This window comes from Thamnophis sirtalis, unplaced genomic scaffold, assembly GCF_051295495.1.
Source record: "Thamnophis sirtalis isolate CommonGarterSnake01/CBP01778 unplaced genomic scaffold, rThaSir2_p1.2 scaffold_1, whole genome shotgun sequence".
NCBI classification, from domain to species: Eukaryota; Metazoa; Chordata; class Lepidosauria; order Squamata; family Natricidae; genus Thamnophis; species Thamnophis sirtalis.
The window spans coordinates 86,246,757-86,274,300 of NW_028261381.1; the positions used below are offsets into that span (position 1 = coordinate 86,246,757).

A 27,544-nucleotide genomic window follows, 5' to 3' on the forward strand; every position below is an offset into this window, starting at 1 on the left:
GGCCGTCTCCTCCCCCCAGCCGCCCTGTGGAGGAACAAAGGCTAGTGGAGGAGGTGGGGGGGAATCCAGACTCCCTAGGGAAGGCCTTCCCTTGCTAAAGGCTGCCGCCGCCCACTCTAAGCGGCAAAGCCTCCCGATTCCCACCGGTTACTCACCAGTGAAGCAGCAAAAGCAAATAGTGAAGGCGAAATGAAATGGAGACTCGTGCGGCGTGCTTAAGCGGACTCCAGCCAATCAGTGAGCTGGCTAGGATGCCGCGTGCTTAAAGTTTTCCATCCCAGCCAGCTCACTGATTGGCTGGAGTCCAGGCCAATCAGTGAGCGGCAGACTGGGCTGGCTTAGATTTTTGTGTAGAATAGAATAGATGGGGGAAAGGAATGAGCGAGCTAGCGGCAGCTGATGATGGGCGGGAGAGCCAGTGAGCGCCGAAATAAAGCGTGGGTTTTTGAGAAGCGGGCGGGACGCGGGAAAAATGATGAAAAATCGTTCCTGTCCCGCCAAAAGCAGGACGTCTGGTCACCCTAGCTATGCATGCAATCATTTTGACAAAAAACGGGCCTGTTTTTGCAAAAAAAATGGGCTGTTTTTTGCTCATTTGGGGGGGGCATTCCCAGGAGCACTCTACAATCCCCCCCCAAGGCTATTCATGCCTTTTGGGGGGGGGAAAACGGGCCTGTTTTCATTAAAAACGGCCCATTTTCGGGAGGTTTGCAGAGTGCAAAAAAAAATTTTCGTTTGGAAAGCTCTTTAACTGATGAGAATTAGATTGATCAAGTGCTATGCCAGCAGAAACACCTACATATCTACTGTATTATCTCTATTTCTCTCTCTCTATCCCTCTACCTACCTACTTACACACACTCTCTCTCTCCCTACCTACCTACTGTATTTCTCTCTCTCTCTATCCTTTTATCTACCTACCTTCCTACCTAACTACTCTTTCTCTCTCCCTACCTACCTATCTACTGTATTTCTCTCTCTCTCTATTTCTCTCTCTCTATTCCTCTACCTACCTACTGTATTTCTCTATTTCTGTCTCTCTCTCTCCCTTTCCCTACCTACCTACCTAACTACCTATTCTCTCTCTCCCTACCTATCTACTGTATTTCTCTCTCTTTCTTTCTCTCTATCCCTATCCCTACCAACCTACCTACTCTCTCTCTCTCCTTACCTATCTACTGTATTTCTCTCTCTCCCTCTCTCTTTTTCTGTTTCTCTTTCTCTATCCCCCTACCTACCTACCTACCAGTGGTGGGTTTCAAATTTTTTAGAACCTCTTCTGTAGGTGTGACCTGCTTTGTGGGAGTGGCTTGCCGACCATGTAACTGGGTGGGAGTGGCTTGCCAGCCATATGACTGAGTGGGAGTGGCTTGGCAGTTATGTGACTGGGTGGGTGTGGCCAACTTGTAAAATGTGGTGAAACTCACTTAACAACGCTCTTGCTTAGCAACCAAAATGTTGGCTCAGAAACTCTGGCATTTGAAGCATGCAAGTCTTAAAGCTGTCAAGTTACAAGATCCTTGCACCCCTAACCCTTTAGAAAAAAAATCTTAGTAGCGTTCAAACTTGACAGCTTTAACACTTGTGGACTTCAACTTCCACAATTCCTTCTCCAGTCATGTTGGCTCAGGAACTTTGGCATTGAAGTGTGCAAGTCTTAAAGCTGTCAAGTTACAAGACCCTCGCACCCCTAACCCTTTAGAAAAAAACCCAGGAATGTTCAAACTTGACAGCTTTAAGACTTTAAGGTTTAGATAGGACTCTTAGAGGTGGGCAGGGTGATTGGTGAGCCAGCCAATCAGTGAGCGGCGGGTGGGGCAAGCATGGTGCGGATGGGCGGGGGAGGGAGCTGGAACCGGTTCACAGTAGATTTGTGGAACCTCTTCTATAGAAGAGGTTAGAACTGGCAAGAACCCACTCCTGCTACCTACAAACACACACACACACACACACACACACTCTATTTCTTTCTCTCTCTCTCTCTCCCTCCCTCCCTTTATCTACCTATCTACCTAGCTACTCAATCTCTCTCTTCCTACCTACCTACTGTATTTCTCTCTCTTTCTCTCCCTCTCTATCCCTCTATCTACCTACCTACTTTTTTTAAAAAATTGCCTCTTCAAAATCTTGGTGCATCTTATACTCAGGTGTGTCTTATACTCCGAAAAATACAATATGCAGTGGAGTAACCCAAGGCTCTGTTTTAGGCCCAGTACTCTTCCAAGATCTTCATCAGTGACTTGGATGAGGGGATACATGGGGAATTCATCAAATTTGCAGATGACACCAAGCTGGCAGGAATAGCCAATACTCTAGAAGATAGGCTAAAGATACAGAAGGATCTTGACAGACTTGAACATTGGATGCTATCTAACAAAATGAAATTCAATGGTGAAAACAGTAACGGTAACAGTTCTACATTTAGGCAACAAAAATGAAATACACAGGTATCCGGGGTGAAATTCAGGAGGTTCTGACAGGTTCTGGAGAACTGGTAGTGGAAATTTTGAGTAGCTTGGAGAACAGGCAAATACCACCTCTGGCTGCCCTCAAAGTGGGATGGGAATGGAGATTTTGCAGTATCCTTCCCCTGCCATACCCACCAAGCCATGCCCATAGAACTGATGGTAAAACATTTTGAATTTCACTACTGACAGGTATATTATATATAGTACCTTGCTCAATAGTAGTAACTGACAGGGATCTTGGAGTACTAGTGGAAAATCATTTAAATATGAGTTGGCAGTGTGCAACAGCTGCCAAAAAAGCCAATACAGTTGTAGGCTGCATAAACAGAAGGACAGAATCAAGATCACATGAAGTGTTAATACCACTTTATAATGCCTTGATAAGGCCACGCTTGGAATACTGCATTCAGTTTTGGTCACCAAGATGTAAAAAGGAGATTGAGACTCTAGAAAGAGTGCAGAGAAGAGCAACAAAGATGATTAGGGGACTGGAGGCTAAAACATATGAAGAACGATTGCAGGAACCGGGTATGTCTAGTTTAATGAAAAGAAGGACTAGGGGAGACATGATAGTAGTGTTCCAATATCTCAGGGGTTGCCACAAACTATTGCCAGGTACCTGAGGATAGAACAAGAAGCAATGGGTGGAAATTAATCAAGGAGAGAAGCAACTTAGAACTGAGGAGAAATTTCCTGACAGTTAGAACAATCAATCAGTGGAACAACTTGCCTCTAGAAGTTGTGAATGCCCTAACACTGGAAGATTTTAAGAAGATGTTGGATAACCATTCATCTGAAGTGGTATAGGGTTTCCTGCCTAAGCAGGAGGTCAGACTAGAAGACCTGCAAAGTCCCTTCCAACTCTGTTATTCTATTCTATTTCTACATATTCAAATTTTCCATAGCAAATATCCAAGGTAAATAAATATTTGTATTTCTCTTTCATATGAATCAGACAGGAAGCAAATCTGAAATCCAATCAGGTAAATGCTATCTTTCCTCTTCTTTCTTTTATTTTAAAAAGAAAAATAAGACAGAGGGAAACACAGTTATACGTTTTGTGAATAAAACAGATTCATAAAAGTTGCAAAATACAAAGAGCATGTGAAAAAGTGGAATGATATAATATATATGGAAAAAAAGGTAAAAGGTTTAATTGAATAAAATTCTTACTTTCATCTTTAGATATCTTCTGCCAGTTCACTCCTGGGTGTGCTGTGTGCACATGCTTGATGCACGCGCATGCACAGTACAATAAAAATTGTTCTACGCATGCACAGAAGTAAAAAAGAAAATGGCAGCACTTATGCCACCGCCTGGAGAACCAGTTTGGGGGTGTGGCAGGCCTGGATTACTGCCAGTTCCAGCGACCCAGGCCGCCAAACCACTACTGGTTCGTCCAAACCGGTCCGAACTGGCAGGAACCCACCACTGATATTGGTACACAAACAGCAATACCAGGCTTCTTAAATAGGAATTCACACCTGATCTGTAGAGCAGTGCCCTGGAAGCCACTAGAGTTTCCCGGATGACTATGGTTACACCATCACCTCTGCTCTAGAATCTTGGCTATTACAACAGCCAAAACCCACATTTCCACCTCCCTCCACCCAAAGCCTATCCCTCTAGTGATGCCAGGCGTGATCCTCCTGCATGATCACATATAAGGTTTCTATTGTTCCTGTAAAGCCTGCCATTTTGACACTTTTCACTCCTCTGAGACTTACACTGTTAACAATACCTTTAATACCTTTGTTCTTTTCTCCAATTTGACACAGGATAGCCATAATGTCTTTCTTAATTGCCTGTTTTAGGTGTTGAAACTTTCTTGCATGCAATAAATAAATCCCGGTAATCAAAACACTGTGTACACTGCAACTATCTGTTCCTGGATCCAGTAATAGGAATTAACTTGGTAAACAAAACCATTATTAGGACATAAAATGTGAGGGAGGAAGAGAGAAAAGATAGACCGATTGCCACTATCCATCTGTCTACCGGATTCATGTGGCATCTTGACAAGAAGTCAATGTTTATGGTCTGAGCAGTTAATGAATATTTAGCACTTCTCAAATGTATAAGGTCCAATCACAGGTTGTTTAGGTCAAAAATGTGTTTTTAACTCTGTATGCAAATTCGTTGGACCACAATGGTCTTTCAAGTGCTCCACCTAGTGTTCTGCAGGGCAGCTCTGCAAGAGGATGAGGATTTGGGGTAGAGAGAGCAAACTTTGTATGGAAAGTTCACATATAGGCCTGCAAGCCATGCTGGATGCAATGGCAGGTTGGAAATAAGCCAAAGAAATGCAATATTTCTTTTTGCTCTAGTGGTCACATGGATTTTTATACCCCAACAAGCAGCCTGATCCACAGACTGATATTCCAGGAAAAAAAGAGAGCTAGAATACTGTATTTTTCGGAGTATAAGACAAACCTTTTTCCTTCAAAAAAGAGGCTGAAAATCTGGGTGCATCTTATCCACTCAATACAGCATTTTTTGCCTCCCGAAACCTTGCCTCCTTCACCAAAATGGCCATGCATAGCTTTTAAGAGGCTTTCAGAGAGCTCCTGGGCGCTGGGGAGGGCAGAAATGAAAAACAGGCTGTTTTTTGTTTAGTTTTGCCCCCCAGCCCCCTGGGGCACTCTATAAGCCTCCTAAAGGCTATCCATGCTCTTTTTTTGACAAAAATTGGCCTATTTTCATGAAAAACGGGCCGTTTTTGGGAGGGTTGCAGAGTGCAAAAACTTTTTTTTAATTTGCTTCTTCAAAACCTTGTGTCTTATACTCCACTGTGCCTTATACTCCAAAAAATATGGTAAATACTGATCAAGTACTCATGCATTATTCACAAAACCCGTGGAGCTCTCTCTTAACAAAGTATTAATGATCCAAGTGCTAACTTAGACATAAAGATAGCAAGCAAGCAGTCCCCCTTAGATAATCATTCAGGCAGAAGCCCTTAGACCTTGATCTAGCCAGGAAGTCCAAGAATAAAACCTTAAAACACACTTCCGACAGATGATCCCTATAGTTCCTGTTGTCCAATTGCCTGCAGTTGTTTTCCCCAATTATCTCTTAAACTTAAATTCTCATCAAACATATATAGTCCACAGGGTCACAAATGACGTGACCACAGGGAGGAGGAGAGAGGTCAACACAGGAAGAATGTATCATCTTTTTCAGCTTCTCCCCGCCCCCCCTCAACCTCCCATTTTACTCAAATGGGGGTAAGACACATATTTGTGTGGAATTCAATGATAAATTAAAGCTTGGGATTCATTTATTTATTTAAAACATTTGTATTGTTATCCATCCTGAAACCATTTTTTTGCAGTTAAACAAATATTTTGAATAAATAAATGTTTAGGTATTCTTCTATGGTATCAACACTTGCTAGTTGCAATACTATACATTGTTTGCTTGTCTCATTTTCCTGGAATAGAGTACTTGTGATACATACGGGTACAACTCAAGTTTTTATTTGTCATATCATTTTTTTTCTCTGTATGGGCATTAAGCGGTCCATATTTTGAGATAAGTAGAAAGCAAAGTCTATAATATCCCACAGAAAGTCTTCTGTTGTGTAACTTATCCACAGAATATTCTGGCCTTCAGTAACTACAGAAGAAGGGCATTATCAGACCTTAACCAGACACTGGAATCAAGTTTCCTTATTAACCACTAGATGGTGATCATTCCTTTAAACTGTATTCAAACGTCTCTAAAGTAATTATGCTACCTACTAGTTCTATTGTCAGTTAGATTTGGATCACTGAATGAAGAGAATCAACTGTTCAATTTAAAGAAAATAGACAAATGACACTTTATTGAAAAGACATCAGAGGAGATATTTCCCTAATGCCAATGTAAAAGCCAAAATAAATTGAACTTTTTAAAATAAATTGATCTGAATTGCCAGAATGCCTACTTTACATCTGACTAAATCAACCAAATTCACTGATTATATAAAATAGGATGTGATGGTTAGATTTTTAAAAAAATCACAGAAACTATCTTTTGATATTCATTTTGGACAGAAATATTTATATACGGAAACGGCCTGAAACAACCACCTTTCAAGCATCCAAATGAATGTAATTCACCGGCTATTTGAAACTCAAGGTCCTTGATGCAATAATATGACAAATGTCATATTATTGAGAACTACCAGTACATTCCAACTTATCTCCATTCTGGGCAGAATCCATTATTCCAGAAAATGACCAATAAATTTCTATTTCCAATCAGTCAAACTGACCTTGTGATTTAGTTTCAATACCATTTGAAACTTTCCTAGCAATATTCCTCTCCCCGTCAGGAAAAGTCAAGAAACTTACCAATTACATCAATTAAGGACCTTGGCTGAATAAGACACAAACCTTCATAAGAAACTATCTTCTACTTCCTGTATGGACCCTTTCAAATGGAATTTTCTTTAAGACCATAGCATATGAGAGAAGACCATCAACGTTTCATCTCTCCCAATGGACTGATTCCATTTATACCAGCAACTTCAATTTTTATTAAAACAAAAGAGCCCAATTTCAGCTCAACAATCCAGAGACGATCAGCCAAGCCACAGATCTAGAAAGAGTTGTTATAAATAGTTCCACTCTTAACTAAATTGCAGATAAAGAGCATTTTCTACTTGCCTTCCTTTTTTTAGATTTGCTCAGACTACCCTTCCCACCATCCCTTTTCCTGGATCCATGTGTTATTACTTTCATATCAGTCTCAGCTCATGACTGAAAGAGGCTTAAGATGCCTGTAGCTGTACCAGTGTTAAAATAGTAATTCCTTCTTTTTTCTAGCAGTGCCCAAGAACAGCCTCAAAGTATATGACTGCATTCTTACTCTGGAAAGAAGCCAGGCAAATGACAAATGCTATGACTAGGAGCAGAAATAAAAGAGGCCAGATAAGGATAAACAGCACTGAGGACAACAGATTTTGTACTCTTCCAAGGATTTTAGAAGTAGCAGAACTTGTTCAAACGGGTTTATCTTTTTAAGACTGGCCTCATCTCCTTCCCTTTAACATTTTTTTATGTTTCAAAAATATTCAAAAAAATTATTTCAAACTTCAAGCAAGTGTAGTACCTTCTCTTATTATTAAGGCAACCTGCTCAGTTTTGGCTTCTGGACGTATATGAAAAAAGTAGGACTGTGGCTTTAAGAGTAGATTCCTTAAAACAATGGCATTTAAAGCAGGAAGTATGAAAAGTTGAGGTAATTTGGAAATATTTTTTTTCCCTGAATCATTTTCAAAAATGCACAGTCAACTTTCCAGGACTTGCCTAGCACTTATGAATCTTGCCTAGCATTGTCTCTCTTCCTGTTTGGCGCTGAATTGCCTTCTGCATGGTCAGAATCTTGTGCTTCTCACGTTGCATCACCTTTCTGAGTTAGGTCACTCAGTATCAGGTCCCCAAAGTTTGGTTGCTTGGTTCAATTGCGTACTGGTTGTCTTCAAAGTTTGGTTACACACACACACACACACACACACACACACACACACACACGAATGTTTGAGGATACAACTTAAGACATGTTTTAGCAGGGAAAAAGGTAACGGTGCTATTGAGAATCTTTCTAGTCAAATCCTTGGCTGCTTGTCATGTATGGATCCTTCACACCTAGTTCATTGTCCTCTCCTCCAAGTCAAGTGTACTGCTGGGCAGTGGCAAATGCTATGACTAGGAGCAGAAATAAAAGACACCATCTAAGGATAAACAGAAGTGAGAACAGCAAGTTTGTACTGGAATTGTTTTCTACTGACTTACGCCTAGACAGTCAGTACTGTGCCCATTAACCTGGACATATTTGTCATAATTTCTCTCATAGCATTGTGCCATGTACGTAGAACTTATTTTCGGGTTACACAAGAACATTGTTACACAAGAACATTGTGTAATCAATTCCCCAAATTGATATCTTCCAGATCTTACAGAATTCTAGCCATTTTCTCACAAGAACACCAAGATGAAACTATAAGAAATTTCTTTTTTTAAGTGAACATCCTAGGTCTTCTAGGGTGTCAAATGTAAACACAATCACTATGTTTATCTTTTTTTTATGAAGGAGCTGCAAGAAATTCGTTAGGCTGACCTTGAAGCTACTCCACCCACAATTTAAATAGAGAAAAAACCTCTATTTGTTTGAAAGAAAGTGCCCACACATACATTTGAGGCTCCATTCCACCCAAATTAAATCAGAAATGTAAGGAGTAGTATAAGAGTATAAGAGTAGCATAAGAATATATATAGAACCTTCTTCTACACATAGAAATATTTTCTTTATTAAAGGTGTGTCAAAGATTCATATCTATGTTTCTAAATTTGCTTCAGTTAGTGCCTATGATCTAACAATGTTACTATGTGGCTTATGCGTATCTTCAATATTTCCAGTTGCAACACAGAAATGGGGGATTGCCGTATTTTCACCCATATAACCCGCCCAGGCAAATAACCCGCCCACGCGAATAACCCGCAGGTTTCCAAGATCGTGTAAAATATTTTCCGTATACCCCGCCCTCTTATATAACCCGCGATGAGTAAGCCATCGGCAAACATTACATTAGCGCTATTCCATCAGACCTCCCCATTAAAACCAATCTGAGGAGAAAGTCTGGGCGAGCTGGGGAGGGGTTGGGGGAACGGAGGAGAAGGGAACGTGCTGAGATCGGGGAAGGGACTGGAGGCGGCAACGGAGGAGAAAGCCTGGGCGAGCTGGGGAGGGGTTGGAAGAAGGGGAATATGTTCCCGATTCCCACATCTCCTCGCCCGTAGAACTGAAACGAGAGCTGCCCAAATATCTCCCGGCCCTTCAGGGCTGCCGTAGCGTGGAAGAATTCCAGTGCCTGAACCGGATCGAGGAAGGGACTTACGGCGTGGTGTACAGAGCCAAAGACAAAAAAACAGATGAAATTGTGGCCTTGAAGCGATTAAAAATGGAGAAGGAAAAAGAAGGTTTTCCTATTACTTCCTTAAGAGAGATCAACACCATCCTCAAAGCTCAGCACCCAAATATTGTCACTGTTAGGGAGATTGTCGTCGGTAGCAACATGGACAAGATCTACATCGTGATGAACTACGTTAAACATGACCTCAAAAGCTTGATGGAAACCATGAAGCAGCCTTTTCTGCCAGGGGAAGTGAAAACTTTGATTATTCAATTGCTCCGAGGCGTAAAACACCTCCACGACAACTGGATTCTGCACCGGGATTTGAAAACGTCTAACCTGCTCTTGAGTCACGCTGGGATTTTAAAAGTTGGAGATTTTGGACTAGCCAGAGAATACGGTTCTCCCTTAAAGCCGTACACCCCGGTTGTTGTGACGTTATGGTACCGAGCGCCTGAGCTCTTACTCGGAGGCAAGAAATATTCCACAGCCATTGACATGTGGTCCATGGGTTGCATCTTTGGGGAGCTGTTAACCCAGAAGCCGCTTTTCCCGGGGAAGTCCGAAATCGACCAAATTAACAAAGTTTTCGCCGAGTGAAAAAATCTGGCCGGCTTATAACGAGCTGCCAGCGGCCAAAAAATGACCTTCACAGAGTACCCATACAACAACCTCCGCAAACGGTGGAGCTTTACCTGGCGTTCCCAAGTCTTTAAAAACTTTGTTAATTTGGTCGATTTCGGACTTCCCCGGGAAAAGCGGCTTCTGGGTTAACAGCTCCCCAAAGATGCAACCCATGGACCACATGTCGATGGCTGTGGAATATTCCTTGGCTCCGAGTAAGAGCTCGGGCGCTTGGTACCATAACGTCACGACAACCGGGGTGTACGGCTTTAAGGGAGAACCGTATTCTCTGGCTAGTCCAAAATCTCCAACTTTTAAAATCCCAGCGTGACTCAAGAGCAGGTTAGACGTTTTCAAATCCCGGTGCAGAATCCAGTTGTCGTGGAGGTGTTTTACGCCTCGGAGCAATTGAATAATCAAAGTTTTCACTTCCCCTGGCAGAAAAGGCTGCTTCATGGTTTCCATCAAGCTTTTGAGGTCATGTTCAACGTAGTTCATCACGATGTAGATCTTGTCCATGTTGCTACCGACGACAATCTCCCTAACAGTGACAATACTTGGGTGCTGAGCTTTGAGGATGGTGTTGATTTCTCTTAAGGAAGTAATAGGAAAACCTTCTTTTTCCTTCTCCATTTTTAATCGCTTCAAGGCCACAATTTCATCTGTTTTTTTGTCTTTGGCTCTGTATACCACGCCGTAAGTCCCTTCCTCGATCCGGTTCAGGCACTGGAATTCTTCTACACTACGGCAGCCCTGAAGGGCCGGGAGATATTTGGGCAGCTCTCGTTTCAGTTCTACGGGCGAGGAGATGGGGGAATCGGGAAGATATTCCCCTTCCTCCAACCCCTCCCCAGCTCGCCCAGGCTTTCTCCTCCGTTCCTGCCTCCCGTCCCTTCCCCGACCTCAGCACTTTCCCTTCTCCTCCATTCCTGCCTGTTCCTGCCTCCCGTCAAAAATCTTGCAGTCAAGATTTATGCAAATAAGTTTTTGTACACCATGCCTAAGCCATAGCCAGGGGCGGGGTTTTCACGAAGGCGTCCCGAAACCCAAGCAGGAAAAGGGAGAAAAGGAGCCCGAGCCGCTGAGCCAAGTCTCCCCAGCCCTTTCCAGTCTGGTTGCACGTGCCCCCGGTGGAGAACGGGGAGCCGAGGTAAAGCTGCCTCCCAATTCCTCAAACTCCCAAGCTCTCCCTTTAGTTAATCTGTGTAAAATATTTTCTGTATACCCCGCCCACTTTTATACCCCGCGGGGGCATGTGGGGCAGGTAAAAACGCATATAACCCGCGGGTTATATGGGTGAAAATACGGCAGTTAATTTTCCAAGTGTCATGGAAGGTTTTTTTTTATTTGCGCTAAAAATAATACTGAAAAATGTTTTCAACTCCAATATGATACATGGGATTTGTTTTTGGTTTTTAAATTACTCATCAACGTATTTTAAAAATACAATCAAGAAAAACATAGAAACAAAAGAAAAAAAACAAAGAAAGTAGAAGAAAGGTTTACTGGGAAATTAAATTTAGACCATATACAGCAATGTCAAAATAGTATAGATTTATAACTTTTACATTATGTGTATGTTATTACTTCTGTCATGTTCTCATCATAAGCTTAATAATAACTTTTGCCTAAGGAAAAAAGGAATAAATAACTGGACCTGTTCATAGATTTGAAATAATGGCAAATACTTTGAGGTGGAGAAAGTTAAAATTGTTCAGACTAGGAAGAACAAGAGCAGTAAATAGGAATCATCTTTTTAATTCAAGTGGTACCAATAAGAATTGAAGATGTTAAATGAATGGCAGACAAAACTAATTTTTTTATGTATAAATAAAAGACCAAGGAAAGCTTAAGATTTTACAATACCTGAATGAGCACGGCGAATTGCCAGTACTCCTTTTCAACATCTATTAATCAAGCCATCTGTCAAACTTGCATTACAGACTGGTTCATATCACTTTATGGATGGATTGCTTCTATTGAGAGAACAGGACATGCAGATGGTTTGCATAAATGGCTTTGTCTGAATATCTATAGAAATGTACAAGCTATAAGGGATTATTCAACCATAAATAGCATATGAAGAATGTTGGATAAAAATATTCTAAAGATCAGTCTATTAATTATTATTGCTTATTGCTTCAATAAATCTTTATTTTCATGAAAAGTGAATGTGTTAAAAAAAATGACCAATGGAAAAATTATAATGAAGCCTGAAATAGAGGATTCTAATACAGATAGCAAGCTTTCTTTCTGAAGCAACGTTCTATGAGGTGATGTGAAGGCACAACTGATTGTATAAAGATATTATCTGTTAACACTACAATGTACTCCCCGCCTCTTTTAATTTTACCTGCAAATTTTTATCAAATTTAGTAAAAAGGTGTGAAAGTTGAAAGATAAAAGATGTGTGTATAAGCATTCCTGAAAGATTAACAGAATAACAGAGTTGGAAAGGACCTTGAAGGTTTTCTAGTTCAAACCCACCCACCCCTGCTCAAGTAGGCAACCCTATACCATTTCAGACAAATGGCTGTCCATAGCTTCTTGTCCTGACTTTAGGTGCCTTGGAGAATAGTTTGACCACCTCTTCTTTGTGCAATCCCTTAGATATTGCAACACTGCTATCATGTCACCCCTAGTCTTTCTTTTCATTGAACTAAACATACCCAATTCCAGCAACCATGTTTTGTGTATTTTAGCATCCAAACCCCTGATTATGTTTGCTTTCTCTGCACTCTTTCTAGAGTCTCAACCTCTTTCTTATATCATGGCGACCAAAAGTGGATGCAATATTCCAAGTGTGGTCTTAGCAAGGTACTATAAAATGGTGTTAACTTTATCACATATGTGATAAATATGTGGTCTTGATTCTATAACTCTGTTAATGATGATGTAAAAAGATTAATTTAACCTATTAACTATTTTTTTCTTTTACATATGTCATGTATGATAGGTCAGTTGGGCTGCAAATAGATGTACAGATCTATACATTTTGGATCTGCTTTTGCAAAGGGAGTATCTATTAATGTTGCCAGAGATTTCTCAGTGCTCAACTAGAAGGGTTAATATGCAGTTTTATCCTTTGTTTTTTAAAAATGCATATCTTTTCAATATTTCTGTTTAGTTTTGTTTGTTTTCTGTTCAGTTTTTTTGGGGGGGATTGGATTTTAATCTTTTGAAGAAAATAAAAGGGAGAGAAGATAGGTTGGTTATGGAATTAAAGATTGCATGTGAGGCAGGATGTGAGTAACCTTACTTAGAAATTAACAACTGTGTTGTGTAAAAAGAGAGCCGGTTTGGTGTAGTGGTTAAGGCATTAGGCTAGAATCCAGGAGACTGAGTTTTAGTCCCACTTTGGCACAAAGCCAGCTGGGTGACCTTGGGCCAGTCAATTTCTCTCAATTAATAGTAAATAACTTCCAAAATCTCTCCAAGAAAACATATACAGACTTGTTCAGGTAGTTGCCAAAGTTAATATTGACTCAAAGGCAAAAGAAAGTATTAAAAACCTATTGTGTTTGTTGAGACCTTTTGAAATAGTCTAAAATATTTTGCTGTACGTGAGTGGAATAACCTCTCACTCAGTCATATTGTTAGTCTTGTTTTTCCAAAACAATCACTTTGAGATTTGTGGTAGTGTTCTCAGAGATTGAAATGCTCTATTACTGAGCCCTGATGTCAGACTAATGGCTTACGTCTTCTGCGTAACTTGTCCTTTGTTTCTTGCTTAGAATCAAGAGAAGTACATTTTTCACCGGATGACATGCATAGAATAGAATTCTTTATTGGCCAAGAGTGATTGGACACACAAGGAATTTGTCTTTGGTGCATGAGCTCTCAGTGTACATTAAAAAATACATTCATCAAGAATTGTATGATACAACCCTTAGTGATAGTCAGAGGATACTAAATAAGCAATCAAAATTAAATAAATAGGAAATTAAATAAAACAATATAAATCATAAAGATACAAGCAACAAGGTTATAGTCATAAGTAGAAGGAAATGGGTAATAGGAAGGATGAGAAAAATAATAGTAATACAGTCAGTGAACAATTCTTTTCATTCATATCCATTTCATGTATCCAAAATCATGTTTATACTTACCAGTATATATGTTGTCTAATACATGCTTGATGAAAATAAAATAAACAAACAAACAAATAAGTAAATAAATAAATAAATAAAATAAAGTTTGTCATTATTATGGGAATTAGTTGTTTAGCAGAGTGATGGCATCCTGGAAAAAACTGTTGCTTTGGTGTGCAATGCTCTAGAATGTCATTTTGAGGGTAGAAGTTGAAACAATTTATGCCCAGGATGTGAGGGGTCTGGTCATAAATTGTTTCAACTATCTCTTGGATACTAGGCCTAATGCTGCGGGATCATTAACTTCTTCAGTTGAAGGAACATCACTGCTTTCTTTAAAGATGAAGGCAGCAATGGTAGAAAATATCACATATGTAGCTTAAGGTTGAACTGTGTGGTGCTTGGGGTTCTCTAAATTTAGTTATTTTCTTGCACACATCTTATTGCTAGGCTAGGTAACATCATCAGTGCACTGAAAGCAGGGAAATACTAATGTTTCGCTTCATTTTTCATTGTAATGTAAGTGGAAATGGGCCTGAGTTTTGTTTTCATTCTTTGCCTATTTTAATCATTACTCTAGGCATCATTTCTACTGCTTCATCTACTGGAGCTTCTTATCTGCAGTAAGAGATCACCTCTCTGTTCCAGACATCAGTGAGCTTCAAGTTGAACTTACCGCTGTACTACAGAGAAACTCTTATCAGTGCCTGCTGGATTACCATTAGACCTTAGGTGTGAAGATCGTAAAGTTCCCATCCATCAGAGGTCAGTGGTGGTGATGGTGGTGGTGATGATGATAATAATAAAATACCTTATGAATTAGGCATTAGGCTGAATCAGAGTACAAAATATGAAACACAGAATAAAAGACAATGTGTTACAAAATAGAATGGCGTAACTAAATGAAAATGCAAATCATATTTCTGTGCTTATGCAATTGTATCTATCCAATTTCTCAATTGCACTATTTTGTTCAGATAAAGGGACGTCATTTGGGAGTGCTGGCCACACATGACCTGTATTGTTTACCAGTCTGTTTTGGGGCACAATTCAAGCTGCTGGTTCTGACCTCTGCAGTCCTTCAGGACATGGGACTGTATTATTTGAAGGACTGTCTCTTCCTAATTACATCTATCCATCCCACTGGATCCAGCAGAGAGGAGATGCTGTGAGACTCCTGAGAGACTTCCAGTCAGTGGTCAAATTTTTTTAAACTATTTGGTATTTGGTATTTTATTAAATTTATATGCCGCCCTTTTCCCTGGGGGGACTCAGGGTGGCTCACAACTCAAGAGGGGAGAGGGGAAAGACAAACTTTAGACATGTAGAACAATACAAATTTAAAAACACAACATTCATACCATTCGGGCGGGTTACAATCTTAGTCCCAGGCCTGACGGGATAGCCAGGTTTTAAGGGCTGTGCGGAAGGTCTGGAGGGTGGTGAGGGTACGAATCTCCACAGGGAGATCGTTCCATAGGGTCGGAGCTGCCACCGAGAAGGCTCTCCTCCGCGTGGTTGCCAGTCGGCATTGACTGGCAGATGGAACTCGGAGGAGGCCTAATCGGTGAGATCTAATAGGTCGCGTGGAGGTAATCGGCAGTAGGCGGTCTCTCAAGTACCCAGATCCACTACCATGAAGGGCTTTATGGGTGACAAGTAGTACCTTGAAGCGTACCCGGAGATCGACAGGTAGCCAGTGCAGCTCGCGGAGGATAGGTGTTATGTGGGTGAAACGAGGTGCACCCACAATCGCTCGCGCGGCCGCATTCTGGACTAGCTGAAGTCGCCGAATACTCTTCAAGGGTGGCCCCATGTAGAGCACATTGCAGTACTCCAGCCTAGAGGTCACAAGGGCACGAGTGACTGTTGTGAGAGCCTCCCGGTTCAGGTAGGGACGCAACTAGTGCACCAGGCGAACCTGGGCAAATGCCCCCCTGGTCACAGCTGATAAATGGTGTTCGAAGGTCAGCTGTGGATACAGGAGGACTCCCAAGTTGCGGACCCTGTCTGAGGGGTGTAGAGTTTGACCCCCCAGCCTGAGAGATGGAATATTTGCCGAATTGGTGGGAGGGAAACACAACAGCCACTCGGTCTTATCTGGGTTGAGCACAAGTTTGTTAGCCCTCATCCAGTCCCTAACAGCTTCAAGTCCCTGGTTCATCACGTCCACCGCTTCATTGAGTTGGCACGGGGCGGACAGATACAACTGGGTATCGTCCGCATACTGGTGGTATTTTATCCCGTGCCGCCGAATGATCTCGCCCAGCGGTTTCATGTAGATGTTGAAAAGCAGGGGGGACAGGACCGAGCCCTGCGGCACCCCATATGATAGGGGCCTAGGGGTCGATCTCTGCCCTCCAACTAACACCGACTGCGACCTGTCCGAGAGGTAAGAGGAGAACCACTGCAAGACAGTGCCTCCCACCCCCACCTCCCGCAGTCGTCGCAGAAGGATACCATGGTCGATGGTATCGAAAGCCGCCGAGAGGTCAAGGAGAACTAGGATAGAGGCGTGGCCTCTATCCCTAGCTCTCCAGAGGTCATCGGTCAATGCGACCAAAGCGGTTTCTGTGCTGTAACCAGGCCTGAAGCCGGACTGGAATGGGTCAAGATAGCTAGCTTCCTCCAAGGACCGCTGGAGCTGAAAGGCCACCACCTTCTCAACAACCTTCCCCACAAAGGGGAGGTTGGAGACTGGATGATAATTGTTAAGAACGGCTGGATCCAAAGATGGTTTCTTCAGGAGGGGTCTCACCACCGCCGCTTTAAGTGTGGGGGGAAAGACCCCTTTCCGAAGGGAGGCGGTAACAACTGCCTGGATCCAGCCCCGTGTCACCTCCCTGCTGTTAGCAACCAGCCAGGAGGGGCACGGGTCCAGCACACATGTGGAGGCACTCACAGCTCTCATGGCCTTGTCCACGTCCCCAGGGGCAACATCCTGAAACTCAACCCAACGATGGTCTACCAGATTATCCCCCTGTGCCTCGGCTGGACCTGCAGAATCGGAGTCCAATTCCGACCGAAACCGAGCAACTTTGTCCGCTAGAAACTGGACATAATCCTCAGCCTTACCCTGCAGGGGATCCCCCGTATCCCTCCTATTTAGGAGGGAACGGGTTATCTTAAATAGGGCGGCTGGGCGTGATTCTGCGGAGGCAATCAAGGTGGCAATATAAGTTCTTTTAGCTGTCCTAATTGCCCTGATGCACGATGTTAGAAGTGCTCGGCTCGATTCGGATTTGTTGGACCTCCACAAGTGCTCTAGGCGTCTCTTCCGGCGCTTCCTCTCCCGGAGTTCCTCGGTGAACCAAGGGGGTCTCCTGGATCCGCAGCCTTGGAGCGGCCGTAGCGGCGCAATCCGGTCAAGGGACTCCGTCACTGCCGAGTTCCAGGCAGCAACCAGAGTCTCCACTGGACTGTGGGCGAGAGTATCAGGAATAACCCCAAGCTCCATCTGGAACCTCAAGGGGTCCATAAGTCGCCTGGGGCGGAACCACCTGGTCGGTTCCTCCTCCCTACAGTGGAGGTTTGGCCTCCGAAAGTCAAGCCTCAGTAGGCAATGGTCTGACCACGACAGGGGTATGATCTCACTGCCCCTCAGACCAAGATCACAAATCCACTGCTCCGAGAGAAATACGAGGTCGAGCGTGTGACCCGCTGAATGGGTTGGGCCCCGAATTACCTGGGTCAAGCCCATGGCTGTCATGGAAGCCATGAACTCCTGCGCTCCATCAGAGTGTTCACCGAGCATAGGCAAATTGAAGTCCCCCAGAACCATAAGCCTGGGGAACTCAACTGCCAGCTCGGGTACCGACTCGAGGAGCGAGGGGAGGGCTGCTGCAACGCTGTTGGGAGGCAGGTACGTTAACAGCAAACCCACTTGACCCTTGAGGTCCAACTTCACCAGTAGGGACTCACACCCGACAAGCTCCGGAGCAGGGATCCTACGAGGTACTAGGGACTCTCGGATAACAACAGCCACACCTCTACCCCTTCCCTGGGCTCTCGGCTGATGAAGCACCTGAAAGCCTTCTGGGCACATCTCTACGAGGGGGACTCCTCCCTCTGGGCCCAGCCAGGTTTCAGTAATACATGCCAGGTCTGCCCTCTCGTCTAAAATTAAGTCCCGGACGAGGGGAGCCTTGTGAACTACAGACCTGGCATTTAGCGACAACAGCCTGAGACCAGGGTCCTGATTATTCGCGCCATCTGGCCTCGGAGTGGGACTCGTAGGGCCGGAAGGAGGGATCTCTGTAACATAGCGAGCCCTCCTTCCCCGGTAATGGCCTGCCCTAAAGTCCCCGCCATATCTGCCCCTCCCTATTATGATCGTGATGCTCCGGCCCAAACTACCAATTCTGTGGGCGTGGCATGGCATGGCTTGGCGGGAATAGCAGGGGAAAGATACTGCAAAATCCCCATTTCCTCCCTATCAGCTGGAACTCAGGAGGCAGAGAATAGATGGGAGTGGGGAGCCAGTCAGAGGTGGTATTTACTGGTTCTCCAAACTATTCAAAATTTCCGCTACCAGTTCTCCAGAACTGGTCAGTACCTGCTAAATACCACCTCTGCTTCCAGTGATGACCTGGTGAGCTAGATGTCCCTAAATGAGCAGGGATGATATCATAACAGAGAATGGTGGTCACAGAATGGAACCTGGCTGGTGAAATCTCTCTGGAGAAAGGAGAGATTGCAAATTTGCCCAAATGATCTCTGGACAACTGTGTTTCATGAGCTGACTATTGGAACCACCCAAACTTTATTGCTTAATCACATTTGAAATTAATTTTTACTGCTTTTTCTTGTTGTGGAACAGCAAAATTTATGGCATTCACTGGGGGAGTTTTCTTCAATCCTTAACAAACAAAAGTTTTAGCTAGAGTTTAAGGATTTAGAACAAAATCCTTTTTTGGGGGGGATTAATGGGAAAAGAGGGATTAAAGATTTGTTTTGGAAAGTTAGAAATGGACCAGTTGGACTTGAAATAAAATTTTAAAATTAATTCAAAGAATCCTTCCTATGGAACAGAGCTATTGCTTTGAATTCAAGGAGGGCAGAAACATGATAGGATGAGACTTTAAAGGCTGGACACTAGGTGACAAAAGGCAATAAAAGAAGCACACTTAAATTTGATTTGTTAACACAAAATGGACCAATATATTTTAACATTGGATTTATTAAAGGATATTTGTGAACAATAGTAATAAGTTAATTTTCAGAACGTACATACATACACTCTGGGTAAATGATGCTATGAAAGAGGAACATGTTCTACGAGACAGGACTGAAATAGATTTAACTGTAGATTTCAAAGTGACAGTCTATGAGATCTGAGAAATACCCTGATAATCTTTGAAGATCTGCTTCAGTTGCTTTAATAAAATTTGGCCTCAACTGTTAATCCGTAGTAACAAAGCATCTCCAAAGAGTTTAAGCTTGGTCTGTACAAATTGTTTCCTGGATAGCAATATTAGAAATGTTTGCATTTCTTCTTTAGATGATTGTTGTATTTCTATATAAACTCCAAGCTTATTCTAGATTTACAAATAAAACCAGATGTTGCCTTAATAATTAAAAGGGGACTCATAAATAATTAACTAGAAGAATAACTTGAATAATTTTTGTTTTTAATAATAATTGTATTAAAAATTACATTGTGTAGATAAAACTAATACAAGCTACATAAAAGAAGAAAGAAAAATAAAAAGTGCAGAGAAAAAAAGAAAAACATTAATAAAAAGAGAAGAAATATATAAAGAAATAATATTCTCCATCTTGGCAAGTATAAACCACTTTGACAAATTATCACCATCTCTTAAGATATAACAATCTTTTCATCCCATATCTAGGAGCACTCACATGGTTCAGATGATGGGTTGGAGGTTAGCAAGCCCACATTCGAGACCTGTGTTCTGCCTTGGGATGGGCGAGCGCCTGTCTTTTGCTCCCTCACCTGCTGGGGACAGGAAAGGAGTCTTCAACTGGGCAGTAACTGCCTTGCAAAGGAGCATGGCAGGCATGGCAGTGAGAGTAGGAAGGCAGCAAAGGTCAAGTGGAGTGGCACAGGTACCGAACTACAGGAGGCCAAAAGGGGATGAATGGAGGGGGTGGGGGAAATTGGGGAGAATTGAAGTTCTCTGCAGTTGTTAGTATTAGTAGCAAGTTTCTAAGCACTTGAATTGTGATCGTGTGACCATGGGGACACTGCAATGGCAATAACTTTGTCATCACTATAACTTTGAATAGTTGTTGAACGAATGTTCATAAGACAAGGACTACCTATAGCTGTTTCCAACTAAATCAGGTAAACTTAAATATAACTAATGAATTCTAATTCCAATATCACATCCCTTATCTACAAACAAAACCTTTAAAATGTTATCACTTGATCCAGATCTGTAGAAATCCATAAAAATTACCAGAAATAGCAAACTATGCTATCTATTTTAACCTTGGTCATTAAAGTGACCGTCCGCTAACACCCAATGATCTTGGTTTTTTGTCTCTTCAAATAATGTCCTAGGTTATCCAAGTTGCTCTTCTGATTTAATGCTTGCATGTCATTTAAATCAATGTCAGTCTTATTCTGTAAGATTTGTTCCTCTTCCGTAACATCATCTAGTCTATGAATAATTATAGATATCCTTAAAATTGATTGATTGATTGATTTCCTTCTGATACCCTCCAGTGTCCAAACTTCAAAGTCTCTTAGTATATTTTCCCCCAACTGTGAAAACATATAGTTTTCCATGAAAATGATATACTTAATTTCAAAATCTCATTTCAAGCCCATTTGCACATTTAATCACTTTTTAAGTTTTTAAAATCAACACACTAGATATCCTTTTGCTATATATCCTCACCCATTTTTATAAATCCTTAAACTCATACTTAAAACATTTCTTAAAGGATTGAAGGAAATTCAGATAGTCAATATGATAAGATTTACCATTGAGAGATTCTCAACATCTGTAAAACAGTAAAAAAAATACTTTTAAAGTATTTAACTAATGAGGACTGATCAAAACTTGAGTCCATATAAGTTACATTAAGAATTAGGAGCATGGTCCCAGCTGCTTGCAATCTGACTGCACAATCTTGGTTCCTGCTGTCCAGAGTGTGTGTGGGCAATCTCACAATATTTCCTTCTCTGGAGAGTTTTCAGCATCCTGGATCCTGCAGTTTTCAACATAGTGTCATCTGACTCTTCCAGGAATATCAATTTTCAATATCTTTAGCGGAAGACTCCTTGGCTAATTTTCTGATGTTGGATTTCAAAAGAAATCTGTTGGATGTTTTGAAAGACTTGGTAAGAAGGGCCAAAGAAAAAAAAATACAAAGTTCTGAGACATTATTTGAAAGGATGAAAGACTAAGACCGTTAAAAGAAAAGGGCAAAAATATCAAATTGGCTTTTTTGATCAAGGTTAAACTAGACATTGTTGTTTCCGATAATCCCTTGTGGGATTTTTGCTGATAAAGACTAAGTGGCAAGATTTTAAATGATTTGTTTATAGATACCGTGTTTCCCTGAAAATATGACATGTCCTGATAATAAGGCCATGCACATTTTTCTGGTGGGCAAAAATATAAGCCCTCCCCCACAAATAAGCCCGCTGGACAACCCCCCACCTCTGGCCAGGCAGAATGCCCCCCACCAACCTAGTGGTATCCTGAAGGTGCCAAGCCAAGGAAATTGGGAGGCAAAGCTGATTGCGCTGCTTGGCACCTGTGGGATACTGCTAGGTTGGTAAGCAGCGCTGTGCCCAGCTGAAGAAGGGGGTTGCCGAGCAGCTGCTCTCTTGCGAGCGGGCTCCCAAAGAGCCGGGCACAGCCTCATGGGCGAATGCCTGTGTTGTGCTGTCACAGCAGTGCAACACAACAGCTATGAAGCGACCACGCTCACAAGCAGCCACCCGGCAAACCCCCTTTCCAGCCAGGCACTGACCTAGGGGTATCGCCAAGCCGTGTGAGCACATTTGCAGCCGCCCGGCTCCCATGGCTTGGCCCCTTCGAAATTTCAGTGAATGGCACTCTGCATGGTTTGAGGGGGGTTGCGCTAGCGGCTGTTCCGCTCTCTCTCACGTGCCTCCCAGCCTCACGATGCCCTGGCCCAGTTCTCCCCGCAAAGCCAGAGCACCTCCGCTGCTGCCGCCACCATCCCAGCATGGCTTTTTCGGTGGCTTCCAAACCAAGTCTTTCGGCAGTGGCCGCTCTGAGCATACGCTCTATGGTTGTGGGCCAGCTGCCGGCAGAGCGTACAACCATAGAGTGTACACTCAGAGCGGCCACTGCTGGAAGACTCGGTTTGGAAGCTGCTAAAAAAGCCATGCTGGGATGGCGGCAGCAGCGGCAGTGGAGGTGCCCTGGCTCGGCAGGGAGAGCTGGGCCAGGGCATCGTGAGGCTGGGAGGCATTCAGCGGAACAGCTGCTAGCTCAACCCCCCTCTCCAGCCATGCAGAACGCCATTCACTGGCATTTTGAAGGTGCCAAGCCGCGGGAGCCGGGCGGCGGCGAACAGGCGCTCACGCAGCTTGGTGATACCCCTAGGTCAGTGAATGGCACTGTGCCCGGGTGGAAAGGGGGTTTGCCGGGTGACTGCTCGTGAGCGCGGTCGCTTCATGGCTGTTGTGTTCCGCTGCTGAGACAGTGCAACACAGCCATTCACCCATGAAGCGCTGCCCGGCTCTTTGGGATCCTGCTCGCAAGAGAGCAGCCGCCCAGCAACCCCAAAACAATAAACCCTTCCCTCATAATAAGGCCCAAGCCATATTTTGTGGGTAAAAAGAAAATAAGATCCTGTCTTATTTTAGGGGAAACACGCTAGGTATGAGGAGAGTGACTGCTGTATTTTGTATTTTAAGGTAATGATTTGTTAAAGTTGCTATGATAAAGAAGGAATTTGTTTTCTTATATATTTATTTTTTTAATATTATTTTTTCCTTTTTTCACTTTTTTTCTTTTCTTTTTCCAGTTTTTAAAACTTGATTATTTTTTGTAGTTTGTATTAGTATTTATTTGTATACTTTTAAGTAGACAACCCATGAGCTATTATCATTTCAGAAGTATTTGTTTACCTAACACTTGTGCACCTGTATAGTCTTCTGAGGCAACATTTCTCTTGCATTCTTGCACATCACCCTATATCTTCCCAACTTGCAACACCTACACCTCCTCCCTAACTTGCGCAGTGTCTCTTGCTCACCCACCGATCTGCACGGCACCTCTTGTGTAACCTCCTGCCCCCGTGGCACCTTGTGACCTAATGTGATGCACAACATAGGTTGGGAAGGTTGTGTGGGGCAAATGGAGGTGTGGTACCTCTCCCTTACGCAGATGGGAATGCAATATGGATCAGGAAGAGCATGAAGAAGTGCTGCATGGGTCAGAGAGGGTGAGCATGCTGAGCATGGGGAGCAAGTGAGGGGCAGAATGGATCAGGGAAGACATGCAGGAGTGCAGCACAGGTTGAGAGGGTTGCAAGAGTTGGGGTTGGTTGGGTTGCTAGAGCAGTGTTTCTCAACCTTGGCAACTTGAAGATGTCTGGACTTCAAGTTCCAGAATTCCCCAGCCAGCATTCGCTGGCTGGGGAATTCTGGGAGTTGAAGTCCAGACATCTTCAAGTTGCCAAGGTTGAGAAACACTGTGCTAGAGTGTTTAGCATAGCATGAAAGGCTGAGGACACTGCACAGTTGGGGGAGACTTAACTGAGCAACCTGTGACCTTCCCTTCTGGCCATTGCCAACGCTCTGCTCCCTGCCAGTTTCTGCTAGAAGCTACCAGAAACATTACCAATCACAAATGAATTTATACTTCTGTCAGCTTTGCCACAGACGTTTAGACTTAAAACTTAGTATAACTTTATTGTTACTTTAAATGCACACTAATCGGCATATATTAAAATGAAATTTCGTTGCATACGGCTTTCAAAGGGTTACCACCCTTAATATACACTATACAAACATGACAAAATAAATAAATAAAAAATTATTAATTACAAGACTTTTGGGAACCTTTCAAGTATTATTGGAAATGGCAACAAAACTGTAACCTTAAGATGCACCATTTCCCCCAATTAAACTTAATCAAATTATCTTTAAAAAAAAGAACCCCGACAACTTTGGCACTTGGGAGTTCTTCACAAAGATTGCCCACTAACCTAATAACCCTGGAAATAAGGAGACATTTTTTTGACAGTGAGAACAATCAACCAATGGAAGAGTTTGCCTTCAGAAGTTGTGGGAGTTTCATCACTGGGAGCTTTCAAGAGACTGGACTGCCATCTGTCAGAAATGGTTGTAGGGTCATGATGTCAAATGTGTGCCACAGGTGGCACGCAGCACCCTCACTGTGGGCACACGAGCTGTCACCCCAGTTCAGCACCGCTGCATATGTGAGTGCACCTCCCACTGGCCAGCTGCTCTTCAGGTCTCTGCCACGCATGTGGGAGGAGCGTATGCATGGGGTTTTTTTTGCAGATGCAGAGGGGGCAAGCACATGCATGGGGTGCACATGTGCAGGTCTGCACGCACATTCATTTTGGGGGTTCAGGCGCACGGGCACTTTGGCTACTCAGTCCGGAAAAGGTTAGCCATTACTGGTGTAGGGTCTCCGCTTGGGCTGGGTGTTGGAGTAGAAGACCTACAAAAGGTCCCTTCCAATTCTGTTAATGTCTTAAAAACAAGATTTCATGCAGACTGCGAAAGGCCTCAAGAAAGAGTTGAACTGTCTACTTTTCAGCCCATGAAACCCCCCACTTCCATGAAGTTTTTTTTTAAAAAGAGCAAGGCGTCCAGTGTACCCGAAAAGTAACCCAGCTTACTAGAGTTTCACGGCGCACAGAACAATCCACTCATGGGGTGGGGTGGGGCGTCTGTGCTCGCAAACCCACCCCGCTCCTTAATTCGTTCGTGCGAAAGAACCAGAGTTTTTAACTTTCCTTTTTTCCTTTTTACAAAAAACGGAAGTCAAGAGCGTGGGAAAAAAAAATCCAATCCAAAACGATACATCGGGAATAGAGCTCAGCGGAAAACATTAACGCGCCGGGTCTAAGCCTCGATGGTGTTTTATTGGCTAAGGGCTATTAATACATAGCCGAGATCAGCGGCGGCGGCAACGCTAAGATAACCGCAAGGCGAAGCAGGCGCACCACCACGCGCCGTTCCCCTTCTGCTCCCTCTCCCTCTATTGGTCAAACTCGCACTGCAACTGGAGGCAAGCGAGCTCCACCCCCCAATCAATAGACCTACAAGGCCCTGGCCCAATCATCGAGCTCAACAGTCGGCGCGTCTAAGAGTGGCGTAGACGGCCACCTATGGCCCTGGCGTAATGCTTATGCGAGGGCGTCCCTCGGCTTTTTTCCCCCCTTCCCCTAGCACCGCTGAAGGATAGAGCGGCAGTTGCAGCGGCGCCGGTAGAGGCGAGAAGTAAAACCTCTGGGTAAGCGGCTTCCTTGGCGGCGGGGTTTGGGCGGGCGCGGTCTGTCTTCGGAGACAGAGGAGGATACAGAAGGGGAGGCGGGTCAATGGGGTGTGGGGAGAGGCAGCGGCTGGCGAGACTTAGCGGAATCTGCCGCCGCCGCCGCTGCTCTCCGTCATGCTGGGAACGGAGGGGTGGGAGGCGGCGGGCAGGGGAGGCTGTGGAGCCCCAGTCGTGAGCCGACGGTTGAAGGGAGAACGCAGCGCTTCCGGCCTAAACGCCGGTGCTCCAGACTCACGAGTGGGGCGTGGGACGGGGGGTTGTCTCGGGAAAGGGGACGCTGAATGCGAACGGGTTTCTCGAGGGCTGGTGGGACCTGGTGGCCCGCCCTCCTTTCCTCTCTAGGGGGGATGAAGAAGGAGAGCGCGTCGGAGTTGAAAGATGGGGAGGCGGCGAACGCCTCTCGGGCAGAAGGGGCGGCCGGGGTCATTATTATTTTTTTACTTTGTTCTGTATATACATATTTCCCGTGGAGATAAGGTCTTTGGGCAACAAGGTTAGACTAGAAATTATTTAAAAAATAAAATGGCTCCGAAGTGTGTGTGTTTGTGTGTGTGTGTGTGTGTGACCTTCCCTCCCCCCATCAGACCGTTATATTCTTCCTCCTAGCAAGGATAAGAATGAGAACAGAAGTGAAAAAAAATTGTGGTTCTGATTGGGCAAGTAGTCTTGAAAAAAAAGTGTATAAGAAGGAAGAGGCTGGGTATAGGATATTGCTACTAGGAGAATTGTATGACTTTGAGGCCTTCTTGTCAACATCCTTGTTTTTTTTCTGCCAGCATTAATTAATATAGATTTGTCTGATCTTTCCCCTTTCAGAAGCTTTTGCTTCACATTTGCAGATAATGTCATTTTCTTGTGATGATCATTGTTTCATCATCCTCATCTCTTGTTTGCTGCTAGTGGAGCCAGGCTTTTAGGTGTACAAAGCAACTCTAAACTTGTTCTAGGCTGTTTACCGTCTTGCCATAGTATTTCAGTGATGATTAACAATTGTGACAATAAAGTTGTGGGATGTCAGAAAGATTTATCTCTTAATGACAGAAATAAAGATGCTACTAACTTTGTGTCCTAAGATTTTTTTTAGAAAAGAAGTACTTTGAATAATAGCATGTGTGGTTCTAAAATTCTCCTTTGGGTTTGGTGGTTTTTTTGTAGTTAGTCAAAATCTTTTGAAATTATTTAATATGCTATGAGTCATCAGTTTGTTAAAATAAGTGTATGGTGTTCATACCAAAAAGAAAGCATTAAAGATTGTTGATGCTTTGCTTAGGAAGAAGACTTTGCAGATACACTAAATGTATGTTATGCAAGAAAGAAGTACCGTGTTGGAGTGAATATGAAAAAAAGCAGAAGACATTGGAGAAAAAACTGATAAAAGAAAATAATTGACTAAATTAGTCTAAAACTATGTTTTTTATTTATGAAGGAGAGAAAAGGTTTCCTCTTACTCTGTAGTAATATAGAAAACGTAAAGTTTGAAATACTACTCCGTTATTAAAGTAGTTGAGCATTGGTAAAAAGAGACTCTGGAAAGAGCGTGCTTTCACTTATTATTTGTAGGTCCAGGTCCAAATTTGGCTTGCATTCATTAGCTTTTTCCCCTTATCTGTATCTTTATGGTATGTGCCTGTTTTCTAATTTTAATTGTAGCTTATACTATATTATAGTAATTGAACATCAAGTGAATTTTTGCATTTCTGATTTTTTAAAGAGTTATTACAAAATAGCTATATTAATGTTTTCTCATCCACATAAATATATTGGGAAAGTAATTGTAATGACTTCCTCATTATTCTTGGGACACTCAGAATTCTTAAACTTGCTTGATAGATTTCATATGTCAAATGAAGGGCATTACACTTCATATTTTTCCATTAATATATTTAGCAATCTTCTCAAATGCACATAATAGTATATATACTTGTGTATTTGTTCTTAGTGTCACAAGTTTACTAATTATTGTAAACAGATTTTTGTATC

At 43.0% G+C, this 27,544-nt stretch overlaps 1 protein-coding gene and 2 pseudogenes across 4 annotated transcripts in view; 2 read left to right on the plus strand and 1 right to left on the minus strand.

The window, feature by feature from the left end:
* Nucleotides 1–9,014: 9,014 nt before the first annotated feature.
* LOC148049613 (cyclin-dependent kinase 11B pseudogene) lies at nt 9,015–10,050 on the plus strand (annotated as a pseudogene).
* A 12-nt stretch (nt 10,051–10,062) lies between these two features.
* On the minus strand, nt 10,063–20,104 carry LOC148049614 (cyclin-dependent kinase 11B pseudogene; annotated as a pseudogene).
* FAR1 (fatty acyl-CoA reductase 1) overlaps nt 14,695–27,544 on the plus strand; it is a 74,566-nt gene continuing 61,716 nt past the window's right edge. For 2 of the 4 annotated variants that reach the window (XM_014068051.2, XM_014068052.2), the window contains exon 1: nt 25,389–25,522. The gene's annotated coding sequence lies outside the window, so the exon portion shown is untranslated. Of the gene's footprint in view, nt 14,847–25,388; nt 25,523–25,989; nt 26,058–27,544 lie in introns of those variants that run through there. The other 2 variants (XM_087718297.1, XM_087718305.1) reach the window with 2 other exon arrangements.